Here is a 13919-nt window from a genome sequence, read left to right on the forward strand (position 1 = left end):
GAGCTTTTCATTTATCTTGTATGCAATATCTTGTAATGCCTTTCAATGTAATGAAGCTACGTTCCCTCGGCGGGATATGTAAGAAACCTATATCAGGTTTGGTCTTTTAAAATAGAAATTTCCAAAATCTGCATTTGTTTGTAACATGAACTATGCCTGACCTAATTCCCGCGGTGGGATACGTAGGCGGCCTACACGGGCCTCAGTCACATTATTAGAAAACCTCAATTTTATTTAGCTTGTAATTTGAACTACGCTTGAAACACACATGCATTGCATTATTACTTTCAAATGCCCTGCGAATGCTCGCAAACGCACCGCACATGCATTGCATTATTACTTTCAAATGCCTTGCGAATGCTCGCAAACGCACCACACATGCATTGCATTATTACTTTCAAATGCCTTGCGAATGCTCGCAAACGCACGGCACATGCATTGCATTATTACTTTCAAATGCCCTGCAAATGCACCGCACATGCATTGCATTATTTCTTTCAAATGCCCTGCAAATGCACCGCACATGCATTGCATTATTTCTTTCAAATGCCCTGCGAATGCTCGCAAATGCACCGCACATACATTGCATTATTACTTTCAAATACCTTGCGAATGCTCGCAAACGCACCGCACATACATTGCATTATTACTTTCAAATGCCTTGCGAATGCTCGCAAACGCACCGCACATGCATTGCATTATTACTTTCAAATGCCCTGCGAATGCTCGCAAATGCACCGCACATACATTGCATTCAAATGCCCTGCAAAGGCACTGCATCAATGCTCGCAAATGCACCGCACATGCATTGCATTATTACTTTCAGATGCCCTGCAAGCGCACTGCATCAATGCTTGCAAACGCACTGCACATATATTGCATTATTACTTTCAAATGCCCTGCAATCGCACCGCATCATGCCGGCTTAGAAAGCCTTATTTCTCATAAATCATTCGGCTTAAATAGCCCACATTCATATCCGGTTTACGACCTCATTAATAATCGCCAAGAGCATCATCCTCATGAATCATCGGCCTAGAACCTCATTTGCATTAGCCTCAGCAAAGGCTATTATTTATTTAAATCGTTGCAGCTTTTTATAGGCTTATTTTACATCACTTTACTCTCGATATTTATTTTTACTGATTATTTTATCTAGTTTAAGTTTCGCAGGAGCTTTAGCGCAACGTGAAACTATTTCTTCGGCAGCGAATTGGGGCAATGCGTTGGGAAGGATAATCAGACTTCCTGACAAGGGTCAAGGATCTATCTCGAACACTCGTCTTCAACCCCAAATATTCCGCTTGCATTCCAGCACATTCAATTTTCAGAATTCTCGAGTTCTATCATAATACCAACGTCATCATAATTCGACACTGGGACAATTTTGCAAAAATTCGTGCCAATCGGGATTCGTTATTCATAGGAGTTGTAGTTATCCCAGAACTACACACGACCCGATTCTCATGCAACCCGAGATATGTAGGCAACTCGAAGACCAGGGTTCGGCCATAATCCTCTCAAATTTTCTTTATCCTTAGTCCTCCAAAATTCTTTAGCCGGGACAAAATAGGCTACTGAGTCAACGTCTTTGCCCGAAAATTCTTTCATCATTACCGGGTAAAGAGGGACAAGTTGTTGACACCCAATTTTGTCCCGTCTTCCCCAAAATATCTGTTTACGCTTCTGATATTTTTGGCAACTTTAAAAAATAATTATTTATATTTTACTATAATTATTAGCTTTTACCGGCGTTTCATTATTCCATTGCAGTCACAAGCTGTCATTATATTTTACTACTACCACTATTATCCTTACCCTTATTATTATTATTATTATTATTATTATTATTATTATTATTATTATTATTATTATTATTTCGTTATTATTATTATTACAAGTATTATTACAATTCGCATTATAATCATTTCAGTATTTTTTATCATCTTATGCACACGCATCGCATTTATTTTCGCGCAATTAAATAATAGCATTTATTCACTGATTGAACTCTTAAAATATTATCGCCGGGCTATTACGACGTCGTATAATTTTATTTTTTATCTGGACACTAATAATTACGTATTTTTATATTAAGTAATATTTTAGCACGCATTACTATATCATTAATTGAAGGTCTTTTATTCAAATTTAGAAAGCCCCATATTTTAAATCCACCAGCCCAATTTTGGGCTCATCCGTTCCAATTAATCCACAAACCATTTGACAACAGCCCATACCCGCCTAAATCGACCCAGCCCACATTCTAATTCGTCCAGCCCACACCCGGTTGAACTGACCCGGCCCACTACGACCCGACCCGCCTGTTTAACAAAAGAAACGATTAGGTTTTTCTCTTTTCACTCAGCGTCGCATCGCTCTTCACTCTATCTCTCTCTCTCTCTCTTTCTCTCTCTCTCTCTCTCTCTCTCTCTCTCTATCGCTCCTCCCGCTCTCCTTTCTTCGACACAAATGGAAAAACTACAGTCGCCTTTCACCTTCCCCAAGCCTTGCATGGCCAAATTCGGGAATGAATTTAATGCCCCATCCGGATTCAACCCTTGAAAGGGGTTGAATTTTGTTTTATCCGCTTCTTTCCCCTCTGCTTCGATCTGAATCGTTTTAATGGTTTTCGTCCCTTTGCGAGGGGCAAATCTCTTTTTATCAGTCCCTTTTGATTTTTCGGGTACATGTTTTAATGGATTTTTGTCCATTTCTTTCTCTTTCTGATCGGGGCGGGTGAAAGACTCACAGAAATCCGAGCGTCTTTGACCAAGAATCCCGCCCAGAAATTTGAATCCAGAAACCCTAATCTAAACCCTATAAATAATCGTTTTCGGAAGTGAAGAAGGGATAGTTTTCGAGTCGCCAAAATTCTCCCTAAGAAAAGTTTTCTTTTTAGCCGCCTCAATCTCCCCCTAAAAAATATTAACTCACTACTTTCTTGATATCCGAAGCGTCGAATCATTTGTTTTATTCTCACTTTTTTGCTCCTGTTACTGTTTCGCATACGAGTCTACGCAGACTCGGAAATTTGAAGTGTTCGAGGGTAGATTGGAAACCCCGCACCCACTTCGCTGCACCCGAAGAAGGTCGGTGAACCCTCTTCCTTTTATTTATTTTAGTATTTTGCGTGTTTCAGTTATTTTGTGTTTATATGTTAGTTAATATCTGTGTTGGTGTTTGTTTAGTTTAGTTGAGCTTAGTCTTAGTTAATATAGCATAGCATCAATTATTCATGTAGTTAGTTTAAGAATCATACATGTTAGATTTGTTCATTTATTAACTTGTTCTATGTGTTAGTATGGTCTTAAATCTAGTTAGTAACTGTTAAGCATGTGTCGAGTGAGTTTATCTAGTCGTTAGCATGCCTATAAGGTGGTTAGTTTGAACACTAACTGATCATTTGTTGGTTTAAATGTTTGCTAGTTCATTTGGATACTTAGTATGGTTCAATGCAATCATGGTCAGTTGTAGTTTTTGTTAGTTTGACTTAATCACGCCTTTCTTATATTAGTTAAGTGGCTGTTTTGTATTTGGTAGCATAAGCTCACCCTAAGCATGTATATATCCATATGCCATCCAATAGAGATAATATTCCAAGTTGCATACCAGTTTGCATAAGTCTGCCTGAGTCTAAATTATGTTCATAAAAAAGCAAAAGATAAGTGATTTGATTTGCCAAACTGATCAAGACTGTTTGCATGCTCTTTAAGAGTTCTGTTTAAACTACGTAGCTGGTGTTGTTAATTTGCTATTGGTTTTTAGTGTCTAAATATCTCAGAATATGTTCCTTTAAAATGGGTAAAGGTATTCAAATTTAGTTCCGCCCCTTTTAAAACTATTTTGCAATCTGTTGAGATTAGTTAATGAATTCTTGAAGTTCTGTTATGTGATTGAAATATGAAGATCCCCCCTGTTAGTGTGTGAATTCTGAAATTTATTTCCTCCTTAAGCAAATATGGCTAAGACATTTTCATATCTCCCATTTACCTTCTCCCCTTAGGATTAGGCTTGAAAAGTTAAGAACTGGTCCTATACATGTCTACTTGCGTTGGATCAATTCTATTTGAAGTCTGCTGATTCTGTTTGCCTCACTTGTGTCATGCCGCACCTCCCCCTTTCTTTTAGTATGTTCTGCAATTTCCAGGCATCTAGCGTATGCCAAGTTGAATATGAATCTAGTATGTATATCGGGTTGATATTTGCTAAATGTTGTGTCCCCTTTTCTTTGGAGTGCTTTTTGTATGTCTTGAAATGATGTCTTAAATATGTCAACAAGTTGAAATTTACTGTTGTTTGAGTATTCTGTGTCATCATAAATAGGGTATTACTACCCTTAGTTATTTAGTAAGGGTATTGGTATCACTGTTTTTCCCTGTTTGAAATTCCCATGACTAGGCAGTGTCTAATTCTCCTCATTCCGGGTATGCTATAAGATGTAAAGACCCTTAGTTAGTTTGCTTAATTGGTGCCAACTGATTTGGAGATAAATTTCAGTTCTGTAGGCATATTATGTTTCCCGAATCTATTAATTTTTACATGCTTACATTATAAATATACCATGTTTGATTAAGTATATATATTTATGTATATCAATAGTATACTTCAACTGAAGCACGTTAGTGGGGAGGTTAGATTGGTCATTATGGATCAAGCTTGAACCCTCCCCGGTGTTAGCCATGCCTGGGATTCGTGAAATCCCTTGGAACTTGTGCAACATCGGGAAAACGAGGGCAAAAGCTTTCCAATATTAACCTTCTACACATCCTCATGAATGTGTATACATGAGGTATACTTAGATATACACAGTATATACGCAACCAACTGATCTATGTTGAATTTATATTTTACATGTTTAACCTTATCCATTGATTAGATACTAATCCTTTTCCTTTCATTTTATGCATGACCATCGCATACGAGTCCGAGGGACTCGTTCTTCTTCCACATTCGGTGTTGGGCTAAAAGCCCAACGCAATCTTCTCGAGTCATCCCCCATCCGCAGCAGTATATAAAAAATTGTTACTGGGTCGAAGCCCAATAGCAGGCAGATCCGCAACAGTCCTAGAAAATGGGCTGAGCCCATTTAATTTTATTTATGCCTCTACTTTATTTTTGTGTAGTTAATTTGTATTATACGACTAACCCTTATTTTGTTTTATTTTTTTCTTAATTTAGATGAACCTTAGAGAAATTAGTGGGGTTTAGTTTTAGTAATGGGTAGTTAATTTAAGGAAAACCAACAATTAATTCCACAAGTTTCATTCTCTTCTTTTTATGTTAAAACTATTTATAGTATCTATAATATTTATTTTTATGGGAATAATTGATTTGCAAAATAGCATGACTACATATTTTGAGTTAAGGGAATCATATTTTATTCTTATTATCTTAGAAATTTCAAAACGTCACTAATACGCAAATATAAACTCAAGTATATTTTATAAATAATTCTTTAAGTTTGAATCAATCACGCATAATTTTAGCTAAGCATAGTAACAAAAGGATAAAGAAAACTCACATTAGCTATTTTTGTATTTTGTTTATACTCCTAAACCGCAAAAAATCAATTAATATCTCGCCATTTGAGTTATTTCAAATATTTATTAAAACGCTGCACAAACCCGCATTTTGTTCTACTTATATGCAAATTATTATGTTTTTATGCAAATCTTATTTTAAACAACATTATTATTTAAAGCCTTAGCAACATTTATAAGTCTTATTTAAAATAGCATTATTATTTAAAGACTTATCAACATTTATAAGTTTATTTTAAATGGCATTTGAAGTCTCCTTTTATGCAAATTATTATATTTTATATAAGTCTTATTCTAAATAGCATTTTTCATTTAAAGCCTTAGCAATATTTATAAGTATTATTTTAAATAGCATTATTACATTTTCCTTTAAAACCATAGCAACATTTACAAGCCATTTTCTTAAAATTAAATGCTACATTTGATTCTTTAGCCCCCCCCCCCCCCCCCCCCAAATAATTAACCTAAGTTTGGCCAGTTAACCGTAGTTAACGAATTCTAAAGGATGCCTTACCCCTTCCCTTTAGTTAATATTTAGAACCCTTACCTAGAATCATGCTAATTAATCAGACCATTAACAGAGGTTTAGTTTAACTTTGCCTTAGTTAATATTTAGGTGTCCTAATTCACTAATAAACTAATTAGGTGGCGACTCCTTAAAATAAAATAAATAGGGATCACCAATATGTTGTACTCCTACTTTAACCCGGTTTAAATGGGGTATAACAGCCACTGCCGCCGTGTAGAGCTGCTGAGTTGGAGGAGGGCCTAAAATACCCTGCTGCCATGGCGGGACTGGCGGCGGACGAGCCCAAGAGGCTGTCGGGTACGGGGAGGAGCTGCCTGGCGGGGCTGGGGGACCCACTGCCAGTGGCCAAAATGCTGCTGACCGCCGCTGCTTCTGGCAGAATTACTGCGGCCACCGGTGATTTTGCCGCTGCTTGAGCCGCCGCTCGAGCCCCCCTTACGACCAGAATTTTGGCCGCGGGAATTTTTTGATTTCCCTCGGTGTGAGTTAGTGTTGTCCAAGGGGAGTGGCGCGTCGTCGACCGAGGCCACCATAGCCGAACCAGACTCGTGAGACATCATAGCCACAAGTTCACGTTCTTCCAAAACAAGGGAAGACCGAGCCTCAGTGAATGGGGGGAGCGGCTTTGCATGGCGAATTTGTGTCCCAACCCATTTGTACGCTTCAGTGAGACCCGAGACCAGTTGAAGGACAAGGCGGCTATTTGTCACTAGAGCCCCGACGTTTTTCAGTTGATCGGCAAGGCTCTTGAGACGTTGATAATAGGCGGAGGCATTGGGAAAATCCTCCATACGAGTCATCGTGAATTCTTGTTGGAGAGTCATCGCACGAGAAGTTTGATGATCTTGGAAGATATCACGCAAGCGATCCCAAGCGTCCATGGCAGTCGCGTCTGGTTCGATGATAGTGTTTAACAGATCATTCGAAATTGTCGAATAAATCCATTGAAGCACGGTGACGTCAATGGTGGTCCATAATTCAACTTCCTCATCAGTTTTAGGAGCCGGCTTCTCCTTACCTTTGGGTGGAGGAATGATGTGATGAAGGACCTTGTGAGAACGAGCATGAATTTTGAAAAGCTCTGCCCATGTACCGTATTATGAACTTTCCATCTCAAGAGTAACAGAGATGTGATTCTTGATATTGGAGACCGCGAGGGCCGGGTGGAACGTGGGCTTAGCCAGGGTGGTAGGTGCGTCGGCCTTGGGAAAAAGAGGAGAAGGGGGCCGACGGCTTAGTGGAGGAAAAAATAGGGATTAGGGCGTAGCGGAAGGAGGAAGAAAGAAAGAAACCCTGCTCTGATACCATGTAGGAAATATTTTTCTTGATTCCTTTCATTACTTGAATGGGATTATATACAAAAATATTCTAACCTAAAATAGGAGATTACACAATATACAAAAATATTCTAACCTAAAATAGTAGACTACAAAATATTCTAATTAATATTTACATAATCTATCAAATGGAATAAAGGGAGCTTGTCATACGAATTCTTTTCTACTGGACTTTCCAAAAGAATCACTTTCAAAGAAAAGATAAGCACTACTAATTTCTCGTAAGTTTGGTCCACAGACTATCAGTCTATTATAGAGCTTGGCAAAAGTGAAAGTGCTTTAAATTAAAAGGCATCTTTTTTAAATGTAGCTAAAGAAATAGTAAGCAAAATAAAAGATTCTATTTTCATTTTCCCATCATTGGACCAAAAACACACATGGTTTCATCTGCCATCCTTTTTGCCTGTGTTTTCACATATAAAGATCTAGAAAATATTAAACATAGAAAAGAATTTAACTCATATACCCAAAAAAAAAAACTACACTATTCGGTCACCTAAAAAACATATACATGTATGATGTAACCTTACCTAAAAAGTGAATAATCTTGAAAAAATAAGTTAGGTTATTTGCTACAAAAGATGAAGCTGATCTGATAATGTAAAAATTATTTACTTAGATGTTAGTTAAGACTTGTAGAGAAATTCGTCCGAATGATTCACAATCAGTTTGCCCCTTGAACATTTGATATTGGGGTGAATAGTGAAGCTCACTTTGTGGACTACCCAAACTTTATGTGGAAGTTTGATTTTCCATCTTATTTGGTGTCATTTCCTACTCAAATAAGACACTGATTATCATAAGTTCAATAACCAAGTATTCAGTACCTAACTATGAGTTTAATACTTCTGCATCAGAGAAGTTTAGTGCTGTTAATGAAAAAATTACTCATTTATTCAATTTATACATGCTTTAAATGATGAAATGCCCTTAACAGTGTGAAATGTTCAGATCCAATGTTAAACATGTCACAAATCCAAACCAAGCATACTGCTAAATGAGTTACTGAATCAGAATTACTATAAATAACGGCGACCGGTGTCAAAGGTTGTTCATTGAAACTAGTTCTATGGTCCTCTATTTAACACCAGAAATGAGCATCAACCACTTTCTTCGATATTACTTGGCTTTCGTTGCTCTACTCCTTCTCTTCAACTTGTCGAACATCGTTTTAGGAATTTATGCAAATGGTGCAACCAAAGTGAGTATATCAATACTAGTTAATCTGCAATTTCGTTTGGTTATCGTTACATAATATTAATGACATCTCAGGCAATTAGTTCATCATGGTAAAACTAATGGTATCACAAATTGACTATTAAATACTAATACTATAAAGGTTCATATTGGTTACATGGGAAGAAGGCAATATGGTGATGCAGAACTCACAACATCAGCTCACCATCAATTACTTACTTCTGTCCTTGGAAGGTAACTAAAGGAAAGACCAACACATTGATTTCTCCTAGTTAGTATATGTGCAAGACAATTCAGTTCACAACTTCATGTTTTCTCCCGCTAAAGTCCAGAAGCAGCAAGAGATTCAATAATCTACAGTTACAAACATGGTTTTCTCTGGCTTCGCAGCCAAGTTAACAAAATCTCAAGCCAAAAGGATTGCAGGTAAATGATCGTACTACTTTGTAACCTCTCTAATTCTAGCTAGTTAAAGTAGGACTTTGAAAGGGTTAAAGATGATAACATATTTGTTGATTAAATTTGGCGCATAAAAGCTTAACAGTTATCACTATAGTTAAGTACTTGGATTCGCACTATAGTTAAGCTTACTCCTCATTGAATTTGTTGCTGAGTTACCTGATGTAGTCCGTGTGGTTCCGAATCACTTATACAAGTTGCACACAACAAGAAGCTGGGATTATCTTGGCTTGTCCACATTTTCTCCACCAAAAAATCTCCTTCATGAAGCCAACATGGGAGATGGTATCATCATAGGTGTCCTTGATATAGGTGAAACTCTTCTTTAATCCTTTCAATAATGCATTCTAAAGACAGGAATTTCTAGTAGAAAGTACCAAATGCAGTACAAAGTCACTTGTTATGTTTTCAAAACTCTAAGATACCTACTCACCCAAAATGCAGGAACATGGCCAGAATGTGAAGCATTCAATGACAAAGGCCTTGGGCCAATCCCTTCAAAATGGAAGGGCCACTGCAGTCTAGTAAAAACTTTGATCCAGCTAAGGCATGTAACAGGAAACCAATTGGAGCAAAATACTTTTTAAAAGGTTTAGAAGCAGAGCTTGGACCGCCGATAATCAAGGATCCAAATTTTCTTAAGAATGAGTTTGTGTCACCAAGGGATAAAAATGGACATGGCACACACACATCAAGCATCGCAGGTGGCTCCTTCATACCAAATGCCAGTTACCACGGACTTGCTTATGGTACAGTTAGGGGTGGCGCACCCAAGGCTAGGCTTGCTATGTACAAGGTGTGTTGGGACTGGCCTACAGGAGCATGTTTATTTGCTGATATAATTAAGGATATTGATGAAGAAATTCATGATGGAGTTGATATTTTATCACTATCCCTTGGCACATACACATCTCAGTACGCTGATGTTGATATGCGCAGTGGCGTTGCTTTTGCATCTTTCCATGTTCTCATAAATGGAATCACAGTCTTTTGTTCGGGAGGAAACGATGGGCCAATTCCACAAACAATAGAAGACACAGCACCATGGATCCTAACCGTGGCAGCTTCTAGTATCGATAGGTCCTTTCCCACCCTCATTATATTAGGCAACAACCGGACTTTCGCTGTAAGTTCTCTTTCTTAATTGAAGATAATATACTTAAGAAGGAAAATAAAATGAACATCTAGAAGGAATTGTAATTAATTTGTATCTGTAGGGTCAATCCCTGTATACTGGAAAGGAGACTGGTCTTATCAGCATCGTACATCCAGAAAGCTCTGATTTTGAAGATGATCGGTATGTTCTTAATAAGATATTGTAATTTATCAACAAAACCCTCAACAACTTGTTTTTCTTGTTTATGCTATTTTTAGGGCTAATTTTGTGTCTTCATTGGGGATTTTTGTTTATAACTTTATTGCCGAGCTAAATTTACATGAATTCATGGATTTTGAAGATATTGCGACAACTTAAATACAAAGATACATGGGCAGCTAGAAAAGTGGTTCTTTGCTTCCTGGTTAAAGGAGATGAGTTCGAACTAGGAACAACACTACAAGTTTTCCAGGAGGTTGGCGGCTTGGGATTGATTGTTGCTAAGAATCCAACCAGAACCCTGAATTATTATGCTTCTGACTTTCCCAGTATTGGAGTAAGTTTTGATGTTGGAGCTCAATTACTCGATTACATTAGATATTCCAGGTAGACGAACACATCTGATTCTTTTTCCTTTTGCTAAGAGAAGAGAAATCTTAAATCCCTTCGTTTGGTGCTTAAAACTATCATTAAAAAATAATGCAGGAAGCCACAAATAAAGCTGAGTCCTACCAGAACTCATGTTGGAAAACCTGTTTCAACACATATTGCATCCTTCTCATCTCGAGGTCCCAATTCTGTTGCCCCTGCCATACTTAAGGTATGACTATTTGTGCATAACCAAGTCGCACACATTGTGGCACTCATGAATTCTAATACTGCATCAATAAAAAAATACAACAACTATGCTTTAATTCCAAGTAAGTTGGGGTTTAGTTGCACTCAAGGGTGTGACCTAGTGAATATTGAAGTGGATTGAGAACCATGAGGTCTCGGGTTCATATCCAGCAGAGTCAAAAACACTAGATGATTTCTTCCCATCTGTTCTAACCTTGGTAGATAAAGTTACGTGGTACCTATTGCTAGTGGTCGAGGTGCGGGCAAGTTGACCCAAACACCACAGTTATTGAAAAAAAAAAGAATAAGTTGGCTTCACTATGTGATAGTACAAGAAGTTTCCTATACTTTTCACTAGCATATAAATCACAGATACCGACTAATAGACTCCAAGAAAACATAAAAACCTAACAAATTAATGTTGCTAAAACATAGTCTCAACTAATACATATCACCTATGTAGATATTTTTTCTTAAAGTCTGTGAATTCCAACAAATTGTAGGTCTTTTGAGACGACTTCCTTCTACGTAATTTTAGGTCTACCTTGTTCTCTTTCAACACCCTCACTCACCATGGTTTTGCATCTACAGGCCGATGCATTTGGAGATCGACTTGGACATGACCAGGACATTCCAAGAGATTTAATCTCATTTGTTCCTTGATATGTGCTACTTGCACCTTCTAAATATTGCATCATATTTCTAAGTTAATGTCTGATGTTACAGCCAGATATAGCAGCTCCGGGAGTCAATATATTGGCTGCTATTCCTCCTGAAGAAACTCCGTACGAGTTTAAATCAGGAACGTCTGTGGCAGCTCCACACATTTCTGGTATTGTCGCCTTTCTCAAGTCACTGCCCACACTGGACTCCAGCTGCTATCAAGTCTGCACTTGTCACAACAAGTCTTTGCAGATCCAATATTCTCTATTTATCTTTTAGTCCTTCTAAATCAACATATCTTAGCAATAACATTTTCTTACCATAAGTCTGAATATTGTGCATGCAGCATGGCAAACGGACCCTCATTCTGGGGAACCAATTCTAGCTGGGGGAAATACGAATAAGATCGCTGATCCGTTTGATTTCGGTGGGGGACTCGAGAATGAAAATGGTGCGAAAGATCCTGGCCTTGTCTATGATATGGGAGAGTCTGACTATGTTTTTAATTATTTGTGCCCAATGGGCTATAACCCTATTGCCATCGGTAGCATCATTAACGGATATGTTACTTGTGCACTCAAAATGCCTTCGATTCTTGATTTCAATCTTCCTTCTTTAACAATACCAAGTCTCAAAGATACAGTTACTATTAGCAAAACCGTCACCTACGTCGGACCAATGAACTCCAAATATAAGTCCATCATTGAGCCTCCACTGGGCATTACCATAAAAGTAAAGCCTGAAACTTTGATATTCAACCCCAACACCAAGAAAATCTCTTTCACTCTCACCATTTCAACCACTCACAAATACACCACAGGCTATTATTTTGGGAGCTTAACTTGGACTGATGGAGTGCACCGAGTAAGAATCCCTATATCTGTGAGAACAGAGTTCCCATAACTTGCTGGCTAGATTTAAGGATGGATGCAAGAGTTTGCTAATTTATCTCAATGCACTTACGTTATCCATGTATGAAGCAGTGGACTCACAATTGAGCTTCTATGCTAGATGAATCTTTTTATCTTCGCTTTACTATAACCCATAAAAAAAGAAGAATCTCTGTTACAATGACTCCAGAGATCCAAAAATATAGAAACAGGAACAATCGTATAACATATCAATAGTGCAGTCACGTAGATTAATTACTAGACCAAGTAAAGTGGAATCGATTATTTACTTTGAATTACATTTTGACGAGCTCTTGGGTCCATGCTTAACACGGCCATTATCCAACTAGTGTAAACTTTGCCTTTCAATGAGTGAGAACAATGCTGTATTGTAACCCTTCACCAAATCATTCTATCCTATGCTTTATCTAATATTTTTCACCACTTGATTGTTGTTTGATCTCTTCAAGTGAAATTCTTATATCGTCAGAAATTAAATCAAAGAGAACATATCAAGATTTTAAATCAATGGATTAGGGATATCCTGCTACAACATAAGCTATTTATTTTACTCTTCAAAAGTATAGTACTTAATAAATACAGAGGGACAGTGTAGTCAGTGAAGATTTCAGGTCTTAGGGGCCAAACCGAGATTTAAATTAGTTGGGCAAATGCTGCATTTAAAAGGGAACATCACACTAAAAATCCTACTGTACAAAATTTCCTTTTAATGGACTTTGTTGGACCAACCTTTTCCATATGTAATTGTTAGACCTACTTTTCTTTTAGAAAAGCTACTATTGACCACTAAGAAACTTAAATAAGCTGAAACATTTACTACTGTGTACTAATCACTAAGAAACTTAAATAAGCTGAAACATTCATGACTTTAAGCTCGATACAAGAAAAATTGGGACTTCTTGAGGATTCGGTCCCGCTTTGATCTCAGTGAAACAGAAGGATAATTGACATATTGATGTTAAGAAACGATGTAATATTCCGGTGAGAGAAATGGTATTTCCAGCCAGAGTGACTTTTTGGGATAATTGGCATAATATTGATAGATTTGTTGAAAAAAAAATCCAAAAGTGACTTTAATAGAGCTATTTGCACCAGTAAAACCAGTCACGAGTTGCAGCTATAAAATTAATGGAAATGACACCAATACTTAGGTGTCATTTCTACTGTTTAATATATATATAATTCAAACATGATACATTCCAAACATTACTTAATGCTCTTCATAATCAGCATATCTTCAGTCCCATGTTACTCCTATAATTCATTGCACATATTATATTACCACCTGCTAATGATGATAATATAATATTCTTTGTGCTGCGTGCTTTTTAACATTTGTTCTTGACC

General features: G+C 37.4%; 1 pseudogene; it reads left to right on the forward strand.

The window, feature by feature from the left end:
* The first annotated feature begins 8502 nt into the window (after positions 1-8502).
* On the forward strand, positions 8503-12564 carry LOC132634089 (subtilisin-like protease SBT3.4; annotated as a pseudogene).
* The last annotated feature ends 1355 nt before the right edge of the window (positions 12565-13919 follow it).

This window comes from Lycium barbarum, chromosome 3 (assembly GCF_019175385.1).
Source record: "Lycium barbarum isolate Lr01 chromosome 3, ASM1917538v2, whole genome shotgun sequence".
Classification (NCBI taxonomy): Eukaryota; Viridiplantae; Streptophyta; class Magnoliopsida; order Solanales; family Solanaceae; genus Lycium; species Lycium barbarum.